Below are 22,304 nucleotides of genomic sequence, written 5' to 3'. Positions count from 1 at the left end.
CTATAGGGAGAGACGGGTCATATACAATATTTACAAAAACCAAGAAGGATTAATAAGAGTGGACGATCAAGAACGAAGTGCTCGTATTAAGAATGGTGTAAGACAAGGCTGTAGCCTTTCGCCCCTACTATTCAATCTGTACATCGAGGAAGCAATGATGGAAATAAAAGATAGGTTCTGGAGTGGAATTAAAATACAAGGTGAAAGGATATCAATGATACGATTCGCTGATGGCATTGCTATCCTGAGTGAAAGTGAAGAAGAATTAAATGATTTGCTGAACGGAATGAACAGTCTAATGAGTACACAGTATGGCTTGAGAATAAATCGGAGAAAGACGAAGGTAATGAGAAGTAGTAGAAATGAGAATAGCGAGAAACTTAACATCAGGATTGATGGTCACGATGTCAATGAAGTTAAGGAATTCTGCTACCTAGGCAGTAAAATAACCAATGACGGACGGAGCAAGGAGGGCATCGAAAGCAGACTCGCTATGGCAAAAAAGGCATTTCTGGCCAAGAGAAGTCTACTAATATCAAATACCGGCCTTAATTTGAGGAAGAAATTTCTGAGGATGTACGTCTGGAGTACAGCATTGTATGGTAATGAAACATGGTCTGTGGGAAAACCGGAACAGAAGGGAATCGAAGCATTTGAGATGTGGTGCTATAGACGAATGTTGAAAATTAGGTGGACTGATAAGGTAAGGAATGAGGAGGTTCTACGCAGAATCGGAGAAGAAAAGGAATATGTGGAAAACACCGATAAGGAGAAGGGACAGGATGATAGGACATCTGCTAAGACGTGAGGGATTGACTTCCATGGTACTAGAGGGAGCTGTAGAGGGCAAAAACTGTAGAGGAAGACAGAGATTGGAATACGTCAAGCAACTAATTGAGGACATAGGTTGCAAGTGCTACTCTGAGTTGAAGAGGTTAGCACAGGAAAGGAATTCGTGGCGGGCCGCATCAAACCAGTCAGTTGACTGATGACAAAAAAAAAAAAAAAAAAAAAAAAGACTTGGAGGTCTGAAGATCACAACAGTAGTGGTCGAAACCGGTCACCGTAATAAATAAATTGTGATCAAGACTATTTTTGATTGTAATTATCAATACTTCCTACCTTTTGCTTTTAAGCTTCATCTACTATAGTGGGCACAGGAAGGAATGTAGACTTCAGTAATAAAATTCACATCACTGATAGAATCTGGTCTACTTCATGTTATCAGCTGAGTGTACTGTTCAAACATCGATGCTCACATTTCGAGTACTTTCTAACTCGTTCTCTCACAAACACTTTATGAATGTCTTCGATTACTGTCGCATGTAATACAAGCTCTGTTAGTGAATTTACCGTTAAATAAAACGGAAAACATAGATAGTTAATCCACTACGTTTCTATGTCGAGATTCGTTATGAGGTAGAGAGACCAAGTAACGGTTTGACGTTTTGGCGTAAAACGTAGGTTCTCCAATCTGCAACTCTAATGGATTTATTTCTACATTCACGTCTACATCTACATACAAACTTCACAACTCCTATATAGCGTATCACGGAGGATATTTTTCTTGATTGTTGTGCAAGTACGCAATTGCCTGGTTTCAAGCGTCTGAGGTGATTTCAAATGGCTAAATAATGTACGTGTATTATTATTTATCACAAACAATATTGATCCATAATCATGTCGTCAATTTGCCACAATGCTCTTTATTGGAATCCAATGAAATGAAAGGTTGTCCTTTTAACTCTGCTAGCAACTGGTATAGCTCACCAATAACTCTGGACAGCTACCCACGACTGCCGACCTACTGTTGAGGTGGCTGCTTTTATTAAGGTGGCTCGTAACGTTATAATGCAAGCCAAGACCCGAGAAAGAATTAGGAAGTGTCTGATGAATCAAATGAGGTAAGTCTGCAGACTGCCGTTCCCTTTGCCATTGATTTTAATGTCTCCTGAGTTGTCAGGTTATGTCACATTCCTCTTGAAACTTCTCTATTGCTCGACGTTTCGATCCATCTTTTGCGATCTTCTACAGGTTTACAAAGGTATCACTGGATATCTGAACAATCAAAACCATATCGTGTCTAGTATCGTGTAGGGCCCCAGCGAGAAGTGCCACAACACAAAGTGGCATGGACTCGACTAATGTCTGAAGCAGGGCTGGAGAGAAGTGACACCAGGAATCCTGCAGGGATGCCCATAAATCCTAAACAGTACGGGGGTATGAAGATCTCTTCTGAACAGCACCTTGCAAGGCATCCCAGATATCTTCAATAATGTTCATCTCTGGGGGGTTTGGTGGGCAGCGAAAATGTTTATAATCAGAAGAGTGCTCCTGGAGACAGTCTGTAGCAATTCTCGACGTGTGGGGTGGAATGCCCCTAGTCCGTCGGAATGCATAATGGGCATGAATGGATGCAGATGATCTGACAAGATGCCTACATACTTGTCACCTGTCAGAGTCGTATCTAGACGAGGCCGGCCCTGATGTAGCTGTCATTACATGCTTTCATTCAAGTGCAACATTGTATTTTAACTTACTTATTTATTTATTGCATTAACGGTAGAGAGTAAACCACCGCCTTGAAATGTAAGATGGGTCGGATGCTTCTGAATCTAATAGCAAAGACTTCTCATTGTTACAGTCTTATTGGTATACAGTTGTTAATGTTTTTTTAAAATAAAATAAAGAACATAATATATAAAGATTTCTCTATGTTTACAGCGAATTTAATGGTTAACTGCTGTTAAAATGTTTCCATATAATTTGTTCCTACCTAGTTGATGAGAACATAATTTATGCAAAGCAAATGTTAAAGAAAAATAAAAACAGAAAATCTCACACAGTGAGCGTTGTTGAGAATAATTTGTAATATATAGGGGGAAGTGATATGCTGTATTTGGATGAGTAATAGAGTCTAAGCAGCGTGTTGGTTAGTAATGGCCGATTTCTATTTATTTTTGATGAGAAGGTCCCGGTACAACCTCGAGCTACTCTCATCTGAAATGATTTGCGCTACTGTCTGTTTATACAGATTATACAGAATAAATGCTGATTGAGCACTTCATACATGGAATACATGAATTTTAGCTTCACATGAGAAATTCACTTATGTTTGTAATTTGTTAGTTGAAATAGAATATAGTTCATTCCTACTTGAATGCATTATTTCTTAAGCTACTTAATACATTTCTGAAATGTGAAATTCATTGATTGTAGCTTTGAATAGAGAAGAGAATATACTTCTGTCTGTACACAATAAAACGAGCAATACATTAATGCTTGTGTGCAATATACATTAAACACTATGCAGGATGTCATTGGGGAGGAGGAGCCTCGGAATAGAAATTCTTCGAGCCTTCTCCTCCCAAGCAACATTACCTTATTACTACAGTCTTAGTATGTGGTGCCGTTCCAGTAAGGGAGGAAAACGAACAACTACAGAAAAATCAGGGTATCAGACAGCTGATACGGATAGGAAAATCAAAAGATAAAGCTTCTAAGGATCTAACAGCAATAAAACAAATCAAAGGTGAAACAGGAATAATTCTGCATGGCCATGCAAAAATAATCCAGAGGTGGTTGAATTATTTTGAGAAATTGCTGAATGAAGAAAATGTAAGAGTGAAAACTAAGGAAGGAGGGGCAAACGATGGATTAACGATGGATATAAGTAGAGATGAAGTCGAACGGGCAGTTGAAAAAATGAAAAATGGGAAGGCAGTTGGCCCAGACCAGATCCCCGTTGAGGTATGGAAGTATCTCGGTAAAAAGGAAATTGAGACCCTTTTGGGATGTAATGAAGAGCATTTGGCGACAGGAGGACATGCCAGAGGAGTGGAAAATTAGTGTACTGATCCCAATATTTCAAGGGAAAGGTGATGTGCAGGACTGCAGTAACTATAGAGGTATTAAACTGATAGCACACACAATGAAAATTTTGGAAAGAGTTATAGAAGCAATATTACGCAAGGAGACTGTGGTTTGTGAAGAACAGTTTGGGTTCATGCCTGGAAGAGGAACGACTGATGCTTTAAGGCGGATAGTGGACAGACACTGGGAGCTACATGCCGATCTACATATTTGGAGAAAGCATATGACAGAGTCGCAAGGGACGACGTATGGAGAAGCATGAGAGAGCAATACGTGCCAGAGAAATATTTGAGGTTAATAAAGGAAATGTACAGAGGAACAATGACACAGGTGAGAAGTAGTGTGGGCATGACAAAGGAGTTTCCAGTAAATAATTTGTTTTATGACTGACGTGTTGTATGTGACTGTGCTGTGGCATTCAGTGTCATACATTGTAGGTTTTGGTCCCTTACATGTTGATTCCTTCCCAGTCATGTTCATTTAGTGTTCCTTCCTCGGTTTCGGAATCCGTGGTAGTGTTTGTGTCCTCCCATGTGGTTTGTTGTGTTTTTGTGCTTGTCTACGCCTCCTTCCATATGGGGTTGACGCTTGTATTCTTCGTGCAGAGTGTTCGATACAACATCGGCTACGCTATTTATTGTGTTCCTGTGATCAGCGTTACGTTTTATTCTGGCGATATGAACTATATAAAATGTATCAAATGATTTCGCAACTGCGAATAAGGACTACAATCACCTGTAGAATGGATTGATGACAGTGAAATTTTGTGACGGGCCGCTAACCATGAGCGGTCGCCTTACCATATTTTTCTTTTTTTACGTTTTTACATTTTGTTCGTTCATGTTAGTTGTATTTGGTTGTACCGCACGTCACATTACATCCGTTGAAGTTCGTTGTTCATCGTTTCACTCAGTTTTTTTTCATTGCAGAGGCCAGTCAGCTGTCTGACCGAACACGCAGAGCTTCTGTGCCGGCAGACCATTTGACTATCCGTGCACGAGTCACGACCGAACCCATACTTCCTTATGTCGTCAACGAATTTGATTGTGGCAGTGAGTCTTGCACGGATAGCCAAATTGTAAGGCTACAGCTCGCGTTAAGTGGGAAATCCTGGTTGGAGTCCCGGTATGGCACAAATTTTCACTGTCGTCATTTCATTCTACAGCTGATGGTAGTCCTTATTCGCAGCTGCAAATTCATTTGATGCGTTTCGTAACGGCTGTCGTCGCCGCAGTGCCTGTTAATTGGGATATGCATGCATGTCCAATGGATCTTCACATCGAATTCAGACAGGCACTGCAATAGCGTATATAAAATGTGACCTCAAGTGTGGAATGTAAATTTTAATTACGTTCCACATCTTGTATGGTGTATGGTGTGACGCTCAGCCATATATAAGTACATCTGTAAGTTTATGACACGTCTGGAATAAGATTGTTATTGTGTCCTTGAAAAAAATATACTGATGTTGTAGTATGCTCCATGTAGGTATAGTTCGTTTTAGGAGTTTAGTAATAACGTAACTGTCGAAATCGGCCGACAGCCCAGCTAATAAAACATAAAAACAACAGAGTCTTCTAACGACCATGGTCTCCTTAGTAAAATTTTTACGGTCTGTGGCCCCACGCAGATGCAAAACACACAGAAATTCTCTAACATCGCCACTAGTTCGTAGCTAATCTTTATATGGACTAACATTATTTCTGAAATCATTTTAGAATGCAGTTAATATGCAACGATGAAACATGATTTTCATTTTATTACCACTGCTTCCACTATTTCAGAATATTCAAGTTTCAGTGGCAAGTGTATTTAGCTTCATTAATGTTATATAATATGCCTTTGAATTACTTTTCACTCGGAAATAATGGTGCTAGGAAATTATCCTACAGATGGGTAAATCATTAACACTGAATGCTGATAACTGTTTACAGAAGTTATCATAATATACTAAATTAGTGGATTTGTGAAAATCGCAAGTCATTCACCAAACAACGCTGCTAAATGACACAGCCTTACTCTGTGATGAGTTACAGGTGGCGTGGCGTAATAGAGTCCGTGGCTACAATAACTCGCAACAGGCTCTTCTTTTCGTAAAGGCTGGTTTGTATTCATTTTAGCCACACAGTACTCTTCTTCCGTTACTCTGTCTACCAACGTTTCTTGATTCGTCCGTGTATTGAACTGCAGATATATGTTTGCTTATTAAACATTTACAGTGCCTTTCTACGGTTTGGATACCACATCGACAAAGCGCTTAACTGGGCAAGCAATCACAGTCACCTTGCGTCCATTTTCGACCAGTTCAATTGCACCTCTGTTGCTCATCTGCTCGCATTCGCACCTAAATGGCCTTTGTGCCATACTCATAACATTGTCTCTTTATTCTACTATATGCAACATCCCCTGCCTCTGCCAGCGTTTCTACTACAGTATTTTACAAGTTAATGTTAAATAGTTCGTCACAAATAGACATCAGGGTTCTTCAACTGATTACCACGAAGAAAATGATGAGATACGAACATTCATAATCAGCAAATTAATATTAACCCTATAGCGCCTAACGGGGGGGGGGGGGGGGGGGGTTTCGTTGAACCAACAATTTTTTTATGTCCCCTGCGTATGTCCAAGTAACTTTCTTCTTTCTTCATACTACATATTCCCTTTGAGTTATTGTTTGTTGGCTATTTTATGAAATGTTAGTGTCAATATATTTTATAGAAAATTCCTGCTTTGAAAGAAAAAATAAATAAACTTATTATGGTCCAACAAATCTCCCCTTAGGCTTCCATGCTATAGAAAATTTCCCTTAGTAGGATTTCGTATTTCTCTTCCTACAACAATGCAAGTTAGTTTCTTGTTGGTTGGTATTATTGATATTCACAACAATCGGTTTACTTTCAGGGGAAGTGATTGTTGATGTCAGTCAGCTGTTATTTATCTTGTTAACTTGCAGTGAGTTAGCGCAGTTCCCTACACGTAGGCCTCCTGTAACTTTGGTGTCCTACACAGCAAAAACGAAACCAAGTAAAAACTTACAGATGTTGTCAACAATGCACCAAGATAAAGTCACTGTTGGAGGAGAGAAGAATAAAACCGAGATAAATGCATATTATAATTCCACTAAAGGTGCAATTGATACCATTGATCAAATGGCGTGTATGTACACCAGCAAGAGGGGAACAAAGAGATGGCCTCTATCTGTATTTTACTTTCTCATCGACATTTATGCTATCAGTGCAACCACCATAATCATCCAGCAACATCCAAGATGGAATGAAAAGAAACACAACAAACGGAAACTCTATCTTCGGCAAGCTGGGATGGAACTAGTGAAATTGCAGGTAGAAGAAAGAAGTGCCAAACCAAGAGAGTTATCTAACCAAATTGTTTAATCAATGGAGTCTATTCTACAAAAGAAAATCAAAGAAGTGACAACAGAAGCACGTCAGCCTCCTGCAGGGAAAGGTCGGTGCCATATATGTGTAAGAGAAGCTAAAACAAAGAAGCAGAAGTATAACAATCTACGTAAACCAAACAGTATTGTGGACAGTGTCATAAACATGTGTGTTACACACATTCAGAAATAATTGTGAAGTGTGTCTCTTGCTTTGAAGTTGAGGACTCTGAGTAATCTATTGTATATGAACACATCTGTATTTTGTATTGTAATATTTCAATTTTTTATTCACTCAATACAATATTTATAACAATTAACAACATTTATAAACCGATGCCTTGGTTAAAATAAACATTTATAAACCGATGCCTTAGTTAAAATACATAAACGATTTTGAAAGTTGGAATTTTTCGCCAGTAAACTTAATTAATACCTGTGGGTTCGCTGAACTCCCCCCCCTCCCCCCCTTTCCCCCTTAGGCATTCAAGTTAGAAGAAAAGGCTAGGGCGTCCTAGGGTTAAGTTTGTAAAATAGCAAAAGTGCTTCATCTGCAACTATATAGATACTCCGAAGCCAGCGAACGGTGATGCTAATTATCAGGCGCTGTGTTGTAGAGTTAGAAAGAGACTGAGTGATAGGAACAGACTACTCATTGAATCTGTTGCTGCGAAACAGATTGATGACGGATATTTCAGCCCTTCTAAAGCTGCCAAAGCTAACTGCTGATGATGAGACTGTGAAGTAACCACCACAGGCAAACCACGACCGCCGCGTGGGATTAGCCGAGCGGTCTAAGGCGCTGCAGTCATGGACTGTGCGGCTGGTCCCGGCGAGAGGTTCGAGTCCTCCCACGGGCATGGGTGTGAGTGTTTGTCCTTAGGATAATTTAGGGTAGTAGTGTGTAAGCTTAGGGACTGATGACCTTAGGAGGTAAGTCCCATAAGATTTCACGCACATTCGAACATTTTTTTTAAACCACGACCAGGCAGATCTCATGTTCGGACGGTCTTGGACCCTCTAGCACTGTGTAGATGCAAAAAATCTCAAGAAATCAGAGCAAGGAATCTCTTTGAGTTCAAAAGTATTGAAAGCAGTGCAGGTAGCGCCATGGCTGTGGTTATGGAGTTAAGTACAATGAGCTACAAATGTCGCGCAGATCTAACAAGCCACACGTTTCTATAGCCAGTACTAAACGACGCTTGTTGCGTAAGGAAGACGAACACCTCTGGATGATACAAGACAGAAAACGAGTGATTTGTAGCGACGAATCATGCTATATACTGTGGAAATTCGATGGAAGATTGGAAAACGTTACCTGCCGTCTTGTATTGTTCCAACAGTGATGTACGGAAAAGACTGTGTTACGGCACGTGGGAGGGGCACTTGTTTCGTCACTTGGGGCTGCTGCCCTCATTGCTCTTAAGGAAACGCTAAATGCTGGAGAATATGAACTCATTTTACAGCTGAGGAACAGCGCGGAGACGATGACTGTATGACCACGACAATGCACTTTGAGATAAAGCATCGTCTCTGAGGCAATGGTTTGTGTATAATAACATTCCTTAAACTGACTGGATTGCACATCGTCCCGACTTGAAACCAACGGAAAACATTTAGGATGATCCAGAACGTAGAGTTCCCTCCAGAACAAAGCTTCCAGCGTCTCTGCATTGGCTTAGAGTCCTTTTGCTACAAAAGAATGTTGAAAATCTGGTTGGCTGATATAAAATGTGGGGATTCTTCGCAGAATCGACGCGGAGATGAACAAATGGTAAAGATTGACAGGTGTAAGGGATAGGATGATAAGACTTAATGTAAGATGTCAGGCAGGCAGGCAGTCCGTTTTTATGCCATAAGTGGCCCATCGGGACCATCCGACAGCCATGTCATCCTCAGCTGAGGATGCAGATAGGAGGGGCGTGTGGTCAGCGCACCGCTCTACCAGTCATTATGATGGCTTTCTTTGACCGCAGCCGCTACTATTCGGTCGATTAGCTCCTCAATTGGCATCACGAGGCTGACTGCGCCCCGAAATATTACAACAGCGCATGGCGGCTCTGATGTATCATGCAGCGTAACTTGCTGTGACAGTGCGAGAGAGAGAGAGAGAGAGACAAAGATATTGTTTATTACTCTGTGGCGGTCAGCGCTCACATAATTATTCTTAGGAGATAGAGCTTTTGTTCTTCTTAAGAGTAAAAATTTTAGAGGAGAGGAGAGCCATTCTTGTGATGTAAAAATCGACGCCATTGCGAGTTTTTGATTCACATTCTAAAATATAAGAGTATATGGAAGGAAATCAGTTAATAGAACAATAAAATATTGTTCATTTCAAGAAGGTAGGTGTTATTATACACCCAGCGATATACTTCTATTGTGATTTACTAATAAACACCAGCTTGAGAACAGTTCCGACGGGAGCGTTCAGTTCTAGTGAAATAGTTCGATGTTTTCTTCGGAAAAGAAGTCATTTCATGGATCATTCAAATCCACAATAGTACCTGGACATTTCTCAGAACTGAAAGCAATCAGATTGCTATGCAACAGAGCCCCGAAGAATATTTCTCCGTACTTCGGTTACCACTTTCAGCTCAACACGGTATCTTCAGCATCTGAAGCAGATTTCTACAACAGCGGAAGCGTGTAATCGCTATCAGCTTCAGACATCGCCCTGTGTACGCGGTATGTATTTACCCACAACAGTGATCAAACAGTTACTCACACACATAGAAAGACAATACAAGGTGGTGTGTGAAACATTCCAGTACAAAGCTCCTGTAGAGCTAGACAGTAATTAGCCTAGTAGTAGAGGTAAACAAAAAAAATTTCTTTTTTTTCAAAGGAGTCTTTATATATGTCTACCGTTAGACACGACACGATCCTGATACAACACTCATAGTGAACCTGCAATATAACTATGTTAGTAATTTGGTAATTAGTGTTCCATTGTGTGTATATATGTCTAGTTTTATAGAGTAACTACATTATTGTCCTTTGTATGTTTCATGCTAACGGAACGTGCGGGGGTATCTTGTGAGGTGTAAAGACTCCTGGCCGCCACAGAGTAATAAGCAATATCTTTGTCTCTCTCTCTCTCTCGCACTGTCACAGCAAATTACGCTGCATGATACATCATATATGCCCCTCTTGTGGACGAACGGTTTTGGACAATAACAAACACGAGCGTTCACACAACACTATATCGGTGATTGTTTATGAGGCTGTATTAATGTCCACTAGAGTATTAATGTCCACTATATTTCTTATGATATCTTGGTATTAGTGAATGACTATCTAAATGGAAATTATAGATTTGGGTGCATATACTGCTGACAAAGCCTCTGCTGCTTGAAAATTCCTGATGCAGCTTATATGCGTGGCTTACTTGCTTGCTTCTATTCATTTGTCGAGGATGGTATGAGATGTGATCAGAAAACTTTTTCATCATCACTCAAAGCTTCTCCCACTCGCCTTGGGATGTCTCAAAAGGGTAATCTAGCCATTCGGCCTAGCCCCACAAAGGAAAACCAAGGAAAACCTCGGGGTAGATTTACCATCCTCGAATTTCTCATTTGCAAAGAAAATTAATTGAATAACAATGGAATTTTTTTTTATAGAATATGGATTTTTTTGAATGAATTTAAACACTGTTCACAAAAGAAACACAACACTGTTAATCTTCTGTGTCTTGAGGTGAACCGTCGATGCGTTGGTTTACGTCCATCTACGATTCCCTTCTATCTGTCATCTCCGGGTAACTGTTTGAATTCTATTCCCATTTCACCGTCTCCTCGTGTGTATTGTGGTTTTCCGCATATGGTTAACATCAAAATGAGAGTCAGTGTAAGTTCTGTGGAAAAAGTGTTTGATCTATGGTGAGTTGAAATAGAATCTAATCTAAAGTTCTTTCTAATTCTCTGTCCTGAATTCGAAATATTCGGAAGTCGTAAGGTGTTCTTCATTTCTATCAACAACCCTAGAATGCACTATACACAAATCCAACTGGGGCTGTCGTGTCAACTTATGCTCGTCATCTTTCAGATGGATTTTAACACTTGTTGATGTGCTTATAACTGAAAGGCATTCGCTCAGTTGGTAACTTCGCGAGAAACAATTGTCATAACATAATTTACATACACAGGTATGTTACAACAACAGTACAATTATAGAGACAATGTCCATCACAAAATATTGAAACAAAGTAATAGGCGTCCTTTTAAAACTGAGAACGGGTTACCCCTTCCGAACAGCATGACTTCAGCTCAGCGAATAAAAAAGCAAATACAAACATATACTGACATTGTAAAATTGACATAAGAAAAAATATCTTGCCATAGACCAGATTCATTTGAGTCACTAACCCATGGTCATTATGCATTGTGAAACCTAATTGAAGTTACTATCAACTAAATAAAAAAATTTTTAAAAGAAATCAATCATACTATAGCTACATTCTCTCCATACCGAAAAGAAAACTTATCTTTACATTGGAAAACAAATACATAGTGTCTGCATATCTCTCGTACATTATGCCTGAAAAGAAAAACTAACTACTAAATTGCAAACAGTAAGAAACTATCCTAATTGTGATTCATAGGTTTAATGAAAATTCTCTAATCAACATTATTTGATAAGAATAGTATCTTCAATCTTCAGAATCTTCAGTCATCATGAAATTGCTTTAACAAGTGATGAGGATACATTCCTTTCACCTTTCCATTCTTCACAGCCTTCAAAACATAATTTCCTGGATGGGGTATTTTGGTAATCACAAATGGTCCTTGATACAATAATTGTCATTTTGTGTTCTTCCTCTGTATAAGTGAAGCCTTGGGATGAGTTTTTACTAAAACTTGGTCTTTCACTTTATATGTTTTTATTTTTCCAAGTCGATTGTCAAAATATATTTTCCTTTTTCTTGCCTTGTCCATTATATTGAGAAAGGATTGTCGTACTTTATTTTGTAGGTCTATTTTGTTAATAGCTACTTTAGGAATTGGTCGAATCCAGTCATTCTGTTCCTGTTTTCCAAACATCAGTTCATACGGGGTGTATTCTGTCGTAGTATGTGGCATATTGCTTACAATTTCCTGAAAATCATGAAGATAATCGATCCATTTGGGTTGCTGGTTGTGGCAATATTTTCTGATGAACCGGTTTAATTCACCAAAAATTCGTTCCACGGGAATCGCCGAAGGATGGTACACTCATGTTAGAATTTGTTTTATACCACAACTGGTTAATGTTTGCCTCCAACGAAATCCAGTGAACATTGACCCATTGTCAGAAAGAATAGCCTCTGGTTTGCCTACCTTGACTATATAATCCTTGACCAGCTTCTTGGCTATGGATGCAGCAGTACCTGATTTTAATGGATAAAGTTTGACATACTTAGTGAATATATCAAGAAAAGCTACAATATATTTGCATCCTCCCCTTGATGATGGTAGAGGACCACAGACGTCGACCGAAATGATTGACAGCGGTTTAGTGGGTATAATAGGATGTAGGAAATCTTTCACACAGAAATTTCCTGGTTTGGCTAGCTCACAGATTTTACATTTCCTTAACTGTCTGTGTACTTTCCAGCGAATATTTGGGAAGTAGCAATATGCTTGAATCTTCCGAGAACACTTTAATACTCCAAAATGTCCCCAAGTGATGTGCGTGTGCAAAATTAAGTCATTCTCATTCTTCTCGGGAATACACACCTTCCAATTATCTGAATCAAGATAACCTTTGAAAAATAAGACGTCGTCCTCAACTTTGTACAGTCTCTTCAGATCATCGTTTCCATACTTTGCAAAAGTTTCCTTTAAAGAATGCCAACGAGGATCTTCATTCTGTAGTTTTTCCTTGTTCTTACACATGTCAAGAAAATGTTTCCTATATATTATATCAGTCATTAAAGGAACATTAAAGTCGGACGGATTGTCCGTGATGTTGATAGTTGACAAATCTCCATCTGCCATTCTAGACAGTGCATCGGCGATGAAATTATTCTGTCCGCTTATGTATTTAATTTCAAATTGAAACTCTTGGAGTGAGAGCGTCCATCTTGCTAATCTTGGTTGTAATAATTTACATGTTTGCAAAAAACTTAACGCTTTGTGGTCACAGTATACTGTTGTCTTTGCTCCGTATAAGTAATAGTAAAATTTCATAAATGAACAGACTACGGCCAATGCTTCCCTTTCGGTAGTCGTATATGTTCTTTCACAAGCAGTTAAGAGTCGGCTAGCAAAAGCTATTGGACAGAAAGTTGATTTTCTATCTATCATCTTTACTTGGAAGAGGCATGAACCTATTCCAATTTCCGAAGCATCTTCCATTAAACCGAATTCTTGGCTCATATCTGGATGATATAATATTTGTGAATTGACTAAAGCATGTTTTATTGCTTCAAATGCATTCTGACATTGTTGCCTCCACACCCACGGAGTATTTTTGCGCAACAAGCTGTACAACGGTTCTGCATTAATAGAGTGGTCGTGAATGAAACGCCTGAAAAAAGAGACAACTCCGAGGAAGCCCTTTAATTGCCTTTTTGTTGTTGGAAATGCGAAGTTTTTGATTGCCTTTAGTTTCTCGGAGTCCGGTAAGATGCCTTTTCCATTTATAAGATGACCCAAAAATTAGATTTCATCTCGAGCAAAATGGGACTTTTGCAGATTTGCGGTTATGCCTGCTTCCTTGAAACGTTCTAACACTCCTCTCAATAAATCAACGTGCTCCTTCCATGTGGTCGTAGCTATGAGCATGTCGCCCACAAACAAAGTTAAACTGCTTCGAAGTGCAGGTCCCAATGCGTAATCTAGAGCATTTATAAAAACTCCTGAGCTCACGTTTAGCCAGAAAGGTAAAACCTTAAATTGATAGCTTCTACCTGCATGTATAAACGCGGTGTATTTTTTGATGGTTCGTCTAGAGCCACCTGCCAAAATGAACTTCTCAGATCAATATTTGTTAAGTATTTTATCCCCTCGAACTTTTGAATTAGCTCATCGATATTTTCCGGATGAGTTCGCACGGACACGATAATCCTATTTATCTGCCGTGCGTCTAGCACGAGACGAAATTTTCCTCCCTTTTTCGAGACAACATGAAGCGGACTACAGTATGGACTCGTCGAAGGTTCGATCAGATCCCATTCAAGCATCTGCTGGATTTCCGCATCAACTGCCTTTCGTTGGTGCCACGGTACTGGATAAAAAATACGGCAGAAAACTTGGTGTGGTATCACATCGAAATGGCATGTGTATCCCTTGATTACACCAGGTCTATCTTGAAAGACTTAATGATATTCCTGTAAAAGATCATATAATTGTTCTCTTTGGTGTTGTTGCAAATATTCAGGTTCTTGCACCTTTTCATATACCATATCTTCAGGGTTTAAAACTGGTTGCAAGTAATTAATTTGGTAATACCATGCAGGCTTGCTATGTATCCACTTTATTTGCAGCTTTCGTCCCTGACAGCACCTTCCATGGGCACTATATTCCCTGAGAAGATTCACTTGATGTTTCTGATCCATTAATGTAAAACAGGCACGGCCTAGAGAAAAAAACGATATGCCAATTTCTCTCCCTAAATTCATCTATACCCAGGATACAGTCCTCAACAAATTTTTCTATTACAAGGAACGTGCAATTTATAGCTACATTTCCTATATCTAACTGGAGTTGAGTCTGCACTTTAACCTGAGAAGACTTATGGACAGTAGGACCTACAATTCTACAACACTGAACAGGAAAAATCGGTGGATTTGCTTTCTGAAGTATTCTTTGAAATAACTTCTCAGAAACTACATTTACTGCTGCTCCTGTATCTAAAGTAACTTGCACAGTAATGTCTTCAATTGCCGACAGAATTTTTGCAACAGGTTCAGTGATATGTTCCTCTTGACAAGGCATCATATCCTACTGAAGTTCTTCTATTAATAATCTGCCATCATTGTACCGAAAACAATTGACGCTTGAATTTTCGCCCCTCAAAACTTCCTCGACTGCACCGTCGGGGCTTCTGACAGTCGAGTTTAGTTTGACGATTGTCCATTATTAGTAGATGTCTGCTGCATTACGTCAGTTATTATTGGTGGTTTTCCATTCATTTGCATTAGCATTTGGTACCCAACCTGAAGTTTGTGGTTGGTTGTGATATTCTTGTGTTGGTTGCTGATATAGGCGTTTTTGCTGATAGTTCCCTTCTTGATAGTATCCTTTCCTCTTCTTATTATTCTTCCTCCATTTCCGTTTACATGTTTGTTCGCATTGTTGGTCATGATTACACTGGTCGGGATTTTCGTTACCAAATTTTACGTATTTCTGGAAATAATTCACATGTGGGTTTGGTGAATTGTGTGCAAAAGGATTGTTTCCATACTGTTTGTTGTTACTATTGTATTAGTTAGGTTGTTTGGTTGGGTATAGCGCTCACGTGATTCTTCGAACAGAATGTCTATTGAATCCAATGTGGCTAGAAAATCTTCCACATGTTGTTCAGGCACATGTAGAAGTTTTTCCTTAACTTCAAGTGGAAGTTTGCCCTTTAATATTCGAATGATATCCGGCGTCGGGACTGGTTCATTCCAGTATTTGCTTTTATTCATATACTTCTCGAAATACTTTCTTAAAGATCCATTTTTGAAAGAAAAAGGTTGTGGGTCAAAAACTTCCTTACGTAGCCTTTGATGTACTCCCTTATTCCATTATTTGTGCAAGAAAGCGCGTTCAAATTGGTCATAATCTTGACACCAATCGGATGCTTCTGACGCCCACATCGCTCCATCACCATGTATGAATCCTGCAACGAACATAATTTTTTGTTGCTCAGTCCACATTCGCGGCAATATCCCTTTAAATTGCTTGATAAATACCACGGGATTGATCGACTTCCTTTCGGGAATAAATATCTGGAATTGACGATATTTGGGCATTTTTTCTTCATTCATAGACACAGGTGTATTCTGGTGGCTACTTCGCGATGAATGATAATCTCGATAATTTGTCTCTGGTTGATTACGTGAATATGCACCAATACATGGATATTGTTGCATGGATTCGGTATCACTGGTTTCATCAGGAATAATGTCTGCTTTTGATAAACTGCAAGTAGTATGTGCCCCTGTAGTATTAGCTAGACCCTGCTGGCATGCTTTTAATGTATTTTCTATCTTTCCTTACCAAGCAGGAAATTCATGTCCTGTATTCTCCTTAATCTCTTTAACTTCAGTTTTAAGTTGTTCTTGTGCAGCTTCGTTGTTAACTTGCACGTTAGAAACCGTTTCTTTCAAGGTTTTGTCAACATAATTTCGCACTGTCTTGGTTTGCTCTTTCGCCCAATCTTCAATGTCCTTAGAGAATGCGATCTTATGTTCATTGAAAAGTTTCTCTATGTGTTTCTCGCCTTCGAGACTCAGAGTGTCTGTCCTCCGAGTAAGCTCAATGACAGCTTGCTCGTTATCGTGCTTAATTGTATTCACGTCTTGCGCAATAGTGTTCTGTACATGAATAACTTCTTGAACTTGATGATTTAGTGTATCTTGACGACATAAGATGTCTTTGTATTTGTTTGTTAACTACTGATACTATTGTTCTTGTGTAACTATGAGTTGTGCCTGACTGGCAATCAGGTGACTCTGCTTTGTTTCCAAACTCTGGGATTTTTCAGTAATCTTATCATTTATTTCTTTTAGTTTATTAGATTGCTCCTGAGCCAAATTAAATTACGCACTCTCCAATACTTGGAATCTACGATTCATGTCATTTGCAAACGTTGATAGCGTGGTTTCCAGTGCCTGGAATCTGCGATTCATATCGTTTGCAAACGTGGATTGTGTGGTTTCCAGTGCTTTAATCCCTTGTGTTATGACAGTCAAACATGACGTCATCTGGGACAACAAATCGGTATCCTCAGCAATTGACGATTGCACTGGGCTTGATGAGGATTGTACCGACACAATTTTCGGTACAGTCATTTCGTTTTCGCACGCGTCTGTGTCAGAGATGAAATTCATGTTGTATGTTGGTTGCTGCATATTTCTCTGGACTTCTTTCGACATATGAATGTCGGAACTAGCAACCGTTTGTGTCGACGGCGGGAGCACATTAATTACTGTTTGCTCAGCCGTAATCGACATATCGCTAACTACGGCGGTATTAAATTCTGTGGCACTAGTTGACGATGCATTCACACTATTTAATTCATTTTGTGGCATTGTGATGAGTGATTGCTTATTGGCTTTGAACATAGATCTAGTTACCACCATGTAAATAAGCAATTAACAGGTTCTCCTCTAAATAAGTCCTACAAAAGTGACTATTAAATTTTACACACGCAAAAAACGTTAATGTCCTAATGTTGTTAATGTACACTTTACAATGTGACACAAACACAGTACATAGATGACACATAAAATATTGTCTTACTAAATCTACTGAAATACTGGAATCCTAGTAAAAGTAATGCAGCAACACTATTTATACTTAGAAAATTAATACATGAAAGGTCACTACAATGCATAAATGCTCAAGAAAGCTAGTAATTCAAATGTTCTGGCCTTTTTGAAGTTTCTGCTCGGCTGCATAAATGGCCCATCGGGACCATCACCGAGCGAGGTGGCGCAGTGGTTAGACACTGGACTCGCATTCGGGAGGACGACGGTTCAATCCCGCGTCCGGCCAACCTGATTTAGGTTTTCCGTGATTTCCCTAAATCGCTCCAGGCAAATGCCGGGATGGTTCCTTTCAAAGGGCACGGCCGACTTCCTTCCCCGTCCTTCCCTAATCCGATGAGACCGATGACCTCGCTGTCTGGTCTCCTTCCCCAAACCAACCATCGGGACCATCCGACAGCCATGTCATCCTCAGCTGAGGATGCAGATAGGAGGGGCGTGTGGTCAGCGCACCGCTCTACCAGTCATTATGATGGTTTTCTATGACCGGAGCCGCTATTATTCGGTCGATTAGCTCCTCAATTGGCATCACGAGGCTGACTGCGCCCCGAAAAATGACAACAGCGCACGGCGGCCCAGATGGTCAGCCATCCAAGTGGCGGCCACGCCTGACAGCTCTTAACTTCAGTGATCTGACGGGAACCCGTGCACCACTGCGGCTAGGCCGTTGCCAAGACGTCAGGATTTGATTAACGTTTGAGGGAGCTGTAGAGGGAGAAAGATGTAGGCTGAAACATATCCAACGAAGAACTGAGATAAAGAGGTTGGAACATGTGACAAAGTCTTGGTAGGGTGCATCAGGCCAGTCAGGAAATGTAATGATTTTTTTACAGTTTGATATTACCTCTTACAATGACAGTTAAACAATAAACTCGAGAACGTTCTATTGCATGAATTGTCTGTTACTGTAGGCAGGCAAGGCGTCCACCATCCGAGTTTACACAAACCAGTCACTGCTAAATTTGGTGATGAGTGACGGATTACGATGTCTTACTATCGCTTCGTAATACCATAAGTAGTGTTAACTTTTCGTTAATACAAATCCCAAAATCAACCGTAAAGTCCTAGTGAATTCTTATACTACATAACGTTAATTAATGAATCCGAAGGTTCCAGCCCGCCTGTCATGGATGGTATGGTATGGATCTGAGCACTATGGGACTTAACATCTGAGGTCATCAGTCCCCTAGAACGTAGAACTACTTAAACCTAACTAACCTAAGGACATGACACACATCCATGCCCGAGGCAGGATTCGAACCTGCGACCGTAGCAGTCGCGCGGTTCCGGACTGAAGCGCCTAGAACCGCTCGGCCACCGCGACCGGCGCCTCTCATGGATCATAATGCCTTATGAAACTGCAGACAATGAGCAGAACGTCGAAATATTAATTTCCAAAGGTCGTATTTGAGTGTCTCACGCAGTCTCCCGTAGTAATGATCACTCATATCTATCTGTAGAGTAACTTGAAAGAAACGATGTACTGAATTAGTGATCAAATTCAGTAACCTTTTTCTACTGCCGTGTTCTAGAGCATGTTGCTATATTGTGGCTTTCTCGTACGAAGACAAGAACCAGTAGCTGTTCTGGGAAAACTACTCGTATCAAACAAAGCGTTATTATCTCATATACATGCTGCATATGGAACACACGTCTAATCCGGTAAATTTCGATTTTTTTCGCCCTCAGAGAGGTTTACGATACTCTAGGACATTATTTACGTATTAAGAAGTTGATGTGTACTAAAATTCACAAATATATGATTGCCTATAACATTTTACTGACTGCAGCCAGTACCTTACATTCTGTACATGAAGAAGCACTTTGCGCTAAATTTGCAGACATGGTATACGTGAAGAAGTCGGTGGTAAGAATAGTAAAATTTTTGAAATCTGACGCAACTATTTTCTATGGAGACTATATATTACTGTAACGTACGTTGTTTAAGTCAAGGGGCATACCGGGAACGACTCTTCGATATAAAACTCCCTCTTCTTGCATTAATGAAGAAAAGAAAGAGTGCAGCATTGAAAATTAGAAAATTCTTCATGAACTGTAGACCGCATTTAAGTGGCCTTCACTGCACACTCCCCACAGTAAGACATTGCAAGGAGAAGAACCGTTTATTTCTGAGTTGATGCGGATGCATTTAAAAGGAAAATCGCGTTGTAGAAGGAACACATTCTGACCAACACAGTTCGGTTCCCTAACCTCTCTGGTGTTACGGAAAACGTTAGGTGTGAAGAATTGAATGTTACCTTGAAAGAATTACAAGGATAGTTTCCCAATATTAAGTCTTTTTTCGAACAGTTTTCGTGACCGTTTGCCACTACAGTTGAAAGCGGCCCTGTGCAGATGTAACTGATTGATCTGTAATGTAATTCTAGTTTTAAAGTCAAATCGCTTAATCTTTTAAATGTTCAGGACGTCTACATTGCTTACCGCAGCTAGGGTTTATGCGCCTCCATAATGAGGTTGCATAAGTGCTACAATATTTTGACCAATATAGGTATATGAAGGATGTTTTCTCGATTCCGAAAGCAGGTAGGTCACGATTACGTGCAACTTGAGTGCGAAAATTTGTAAAATTGTCTGCGTCTGTCCGTATACATAGAGTTTGTCAGATAATAGTTTGTTGTCTTCAGCAGAATAAAAACAATTAAATAATGCTGAAAATTTATTTTGTTTTTAATCTATGTTATTGAGACATGCTAAATATTAAACCAAGTCCTATGCAGTGCGACTACGTTGCCATTTAAATGCAGCACGTTCGCTGTTTCCCCATTCTCATGCTCAGAATGCGTAGCGTGATTGTGGGGGAACGTGCCAGCGAGACTTAACGCTGTAGCATGGCATGAGAGACGAATGCTTGGTCACCCCTGATATACATGAACAGCTGACAATATGTGTAAGCTGTAGCCTCTCAAGAAGCAAACTGACTGATAGAGTTAGCGGGTACTCCGTGTAGTCAAACACGTCTTTCATGTACATCACGGTTTCGTATACACTATGTGATAAGAAGCGTCCGGACACCCCCCAAATATAAGTTTTCATATTAGGGGCACTATGCTGCCACTTACTGTCAGGCACTCCATATCAGCGACCTCAGTAGTCATCAGACACCGTCACAGAGCAGAATGGGGCGCTCTGCGAAAACTGAACGTGGTCGGGTGATCGGGTGTTACTTGTGTCATACGTCTGTACGCGAGATTACCACACGCATATGCATCCCTAGGTCCAGTGTTTCCCATGTGATAGTGAAGTGGAAACGTGAAGGGACGCGAACAGCACAAAAGCGTACAGACCGACCTCGTCTGTTGACTGATAGAGACCGCCGAAAGATGAAGAGGGTTGTATGTGTAATAGGCATCACACAGGAATTCCAAACTGCATCAGTATCCACTGCAAGTACTATGACTGTTAGGCGGGAGGTGAGAAAACTTGGAACTCATGGTCGAGAGGTGGCTCATAAGCCAACCATCACTCAGATAAATGCCAATCGACGCCTCGCATGGTGTAAGGAGCGTAAACATTGGACGATTGAACAATGGAAAAACCTTGTGTGGAGCGAAGAATCACGGTACACAACGTGGCGACCAGATGGCAGGGTGTGGGTATGGCGAATGCCTGGTAAACGTCATCTGCCTGGGTGTGTAGTGCCAACAGTAAAATTCGGAGGCGGTGGTGTTATGGTGTGGTCCTGTTCTTCATTGGGGGGGGGGGGGGAGTCATGCTGCCCTTGTTGTTCTGCGTGGCTGTGTCACAGCACCAGCCTACACTGATGTTTTAAGCACTCTCTTGCTTCCCTCTGTTGAAGAGCGATTCAGAGATGGTGATTGCGTTTTTCTTCATGATCTAGACCTGTTCATAATGTATGGCCTATGGTGCAGTGGTTTCAATACCACAGCATCGCTGTAATGGACTGGCATGCACAGAGTCCTGACCTGAATCCTACAGAAAACATTTGGGATGCTTTGGAACGCCGACTTCGTGCCAGGCCTCACCGACCAACATCGATACCTCTCCTCAGTGCAGCACTCCGTGTAGAATGAGCTGCCATTCCCCAAGAAACCCTCCAGCACCTGACTGAACGTATTCCTGAGAGAGTGGAAGTTGTCATCAAGACTAAGGATGGTAAAACACTATACTGAATTCCGACATTACCGATAGAGGGCGCCACGAACTTGTAAGTCATTTTCAGCCATTTGTCAGGGTACTTTTGGTCACATAGTGTAAATGTGTTATGTGTTTCATAAAAGTCTTATGGAATCTACACTTCCGTAATTTCGGTGCTGTTTATAGTGACTGCCGCTGTTTCCAAAAATCTGTTTGACCATAAATGCTTTATATCCTTGAGTGAAATATTGAATAATTGCAGGTATTGATTCTCAGATGCTGACGACAGTTAACATTGTTGTCATCAACGTTACTATCTCTTGTTTGGTTGCGCTAGTGGTTAGCCAACATTGACGTTCAAAGATTTTCGAGTGTTCATTTCGGTAATTATTAACGTTTACTCATGTTACCACAAGGGGTACAATGCTGCATGTCGTGCTATAATTGGCTTTAGCGTGACGA

Source organism: Schistocerca nitens, chromosome 6, assembly GCF_023898315.1.
Source record: "Schistocerca nitens isolate TAMUIC-IGC-003100 chromosome 6, iqSchNite1.1, whole genome shotgun sequence".
In the NCBI taxonomy this organism is placed as follows: Eukaryota; Metazoa; Arthropoda; class Insecta; order Orthoptera; family Acrididae; genus Schistocerca; species Schistocerca nitens.
Note: the sequence above shows the minus strand (reverse complement) of the source record.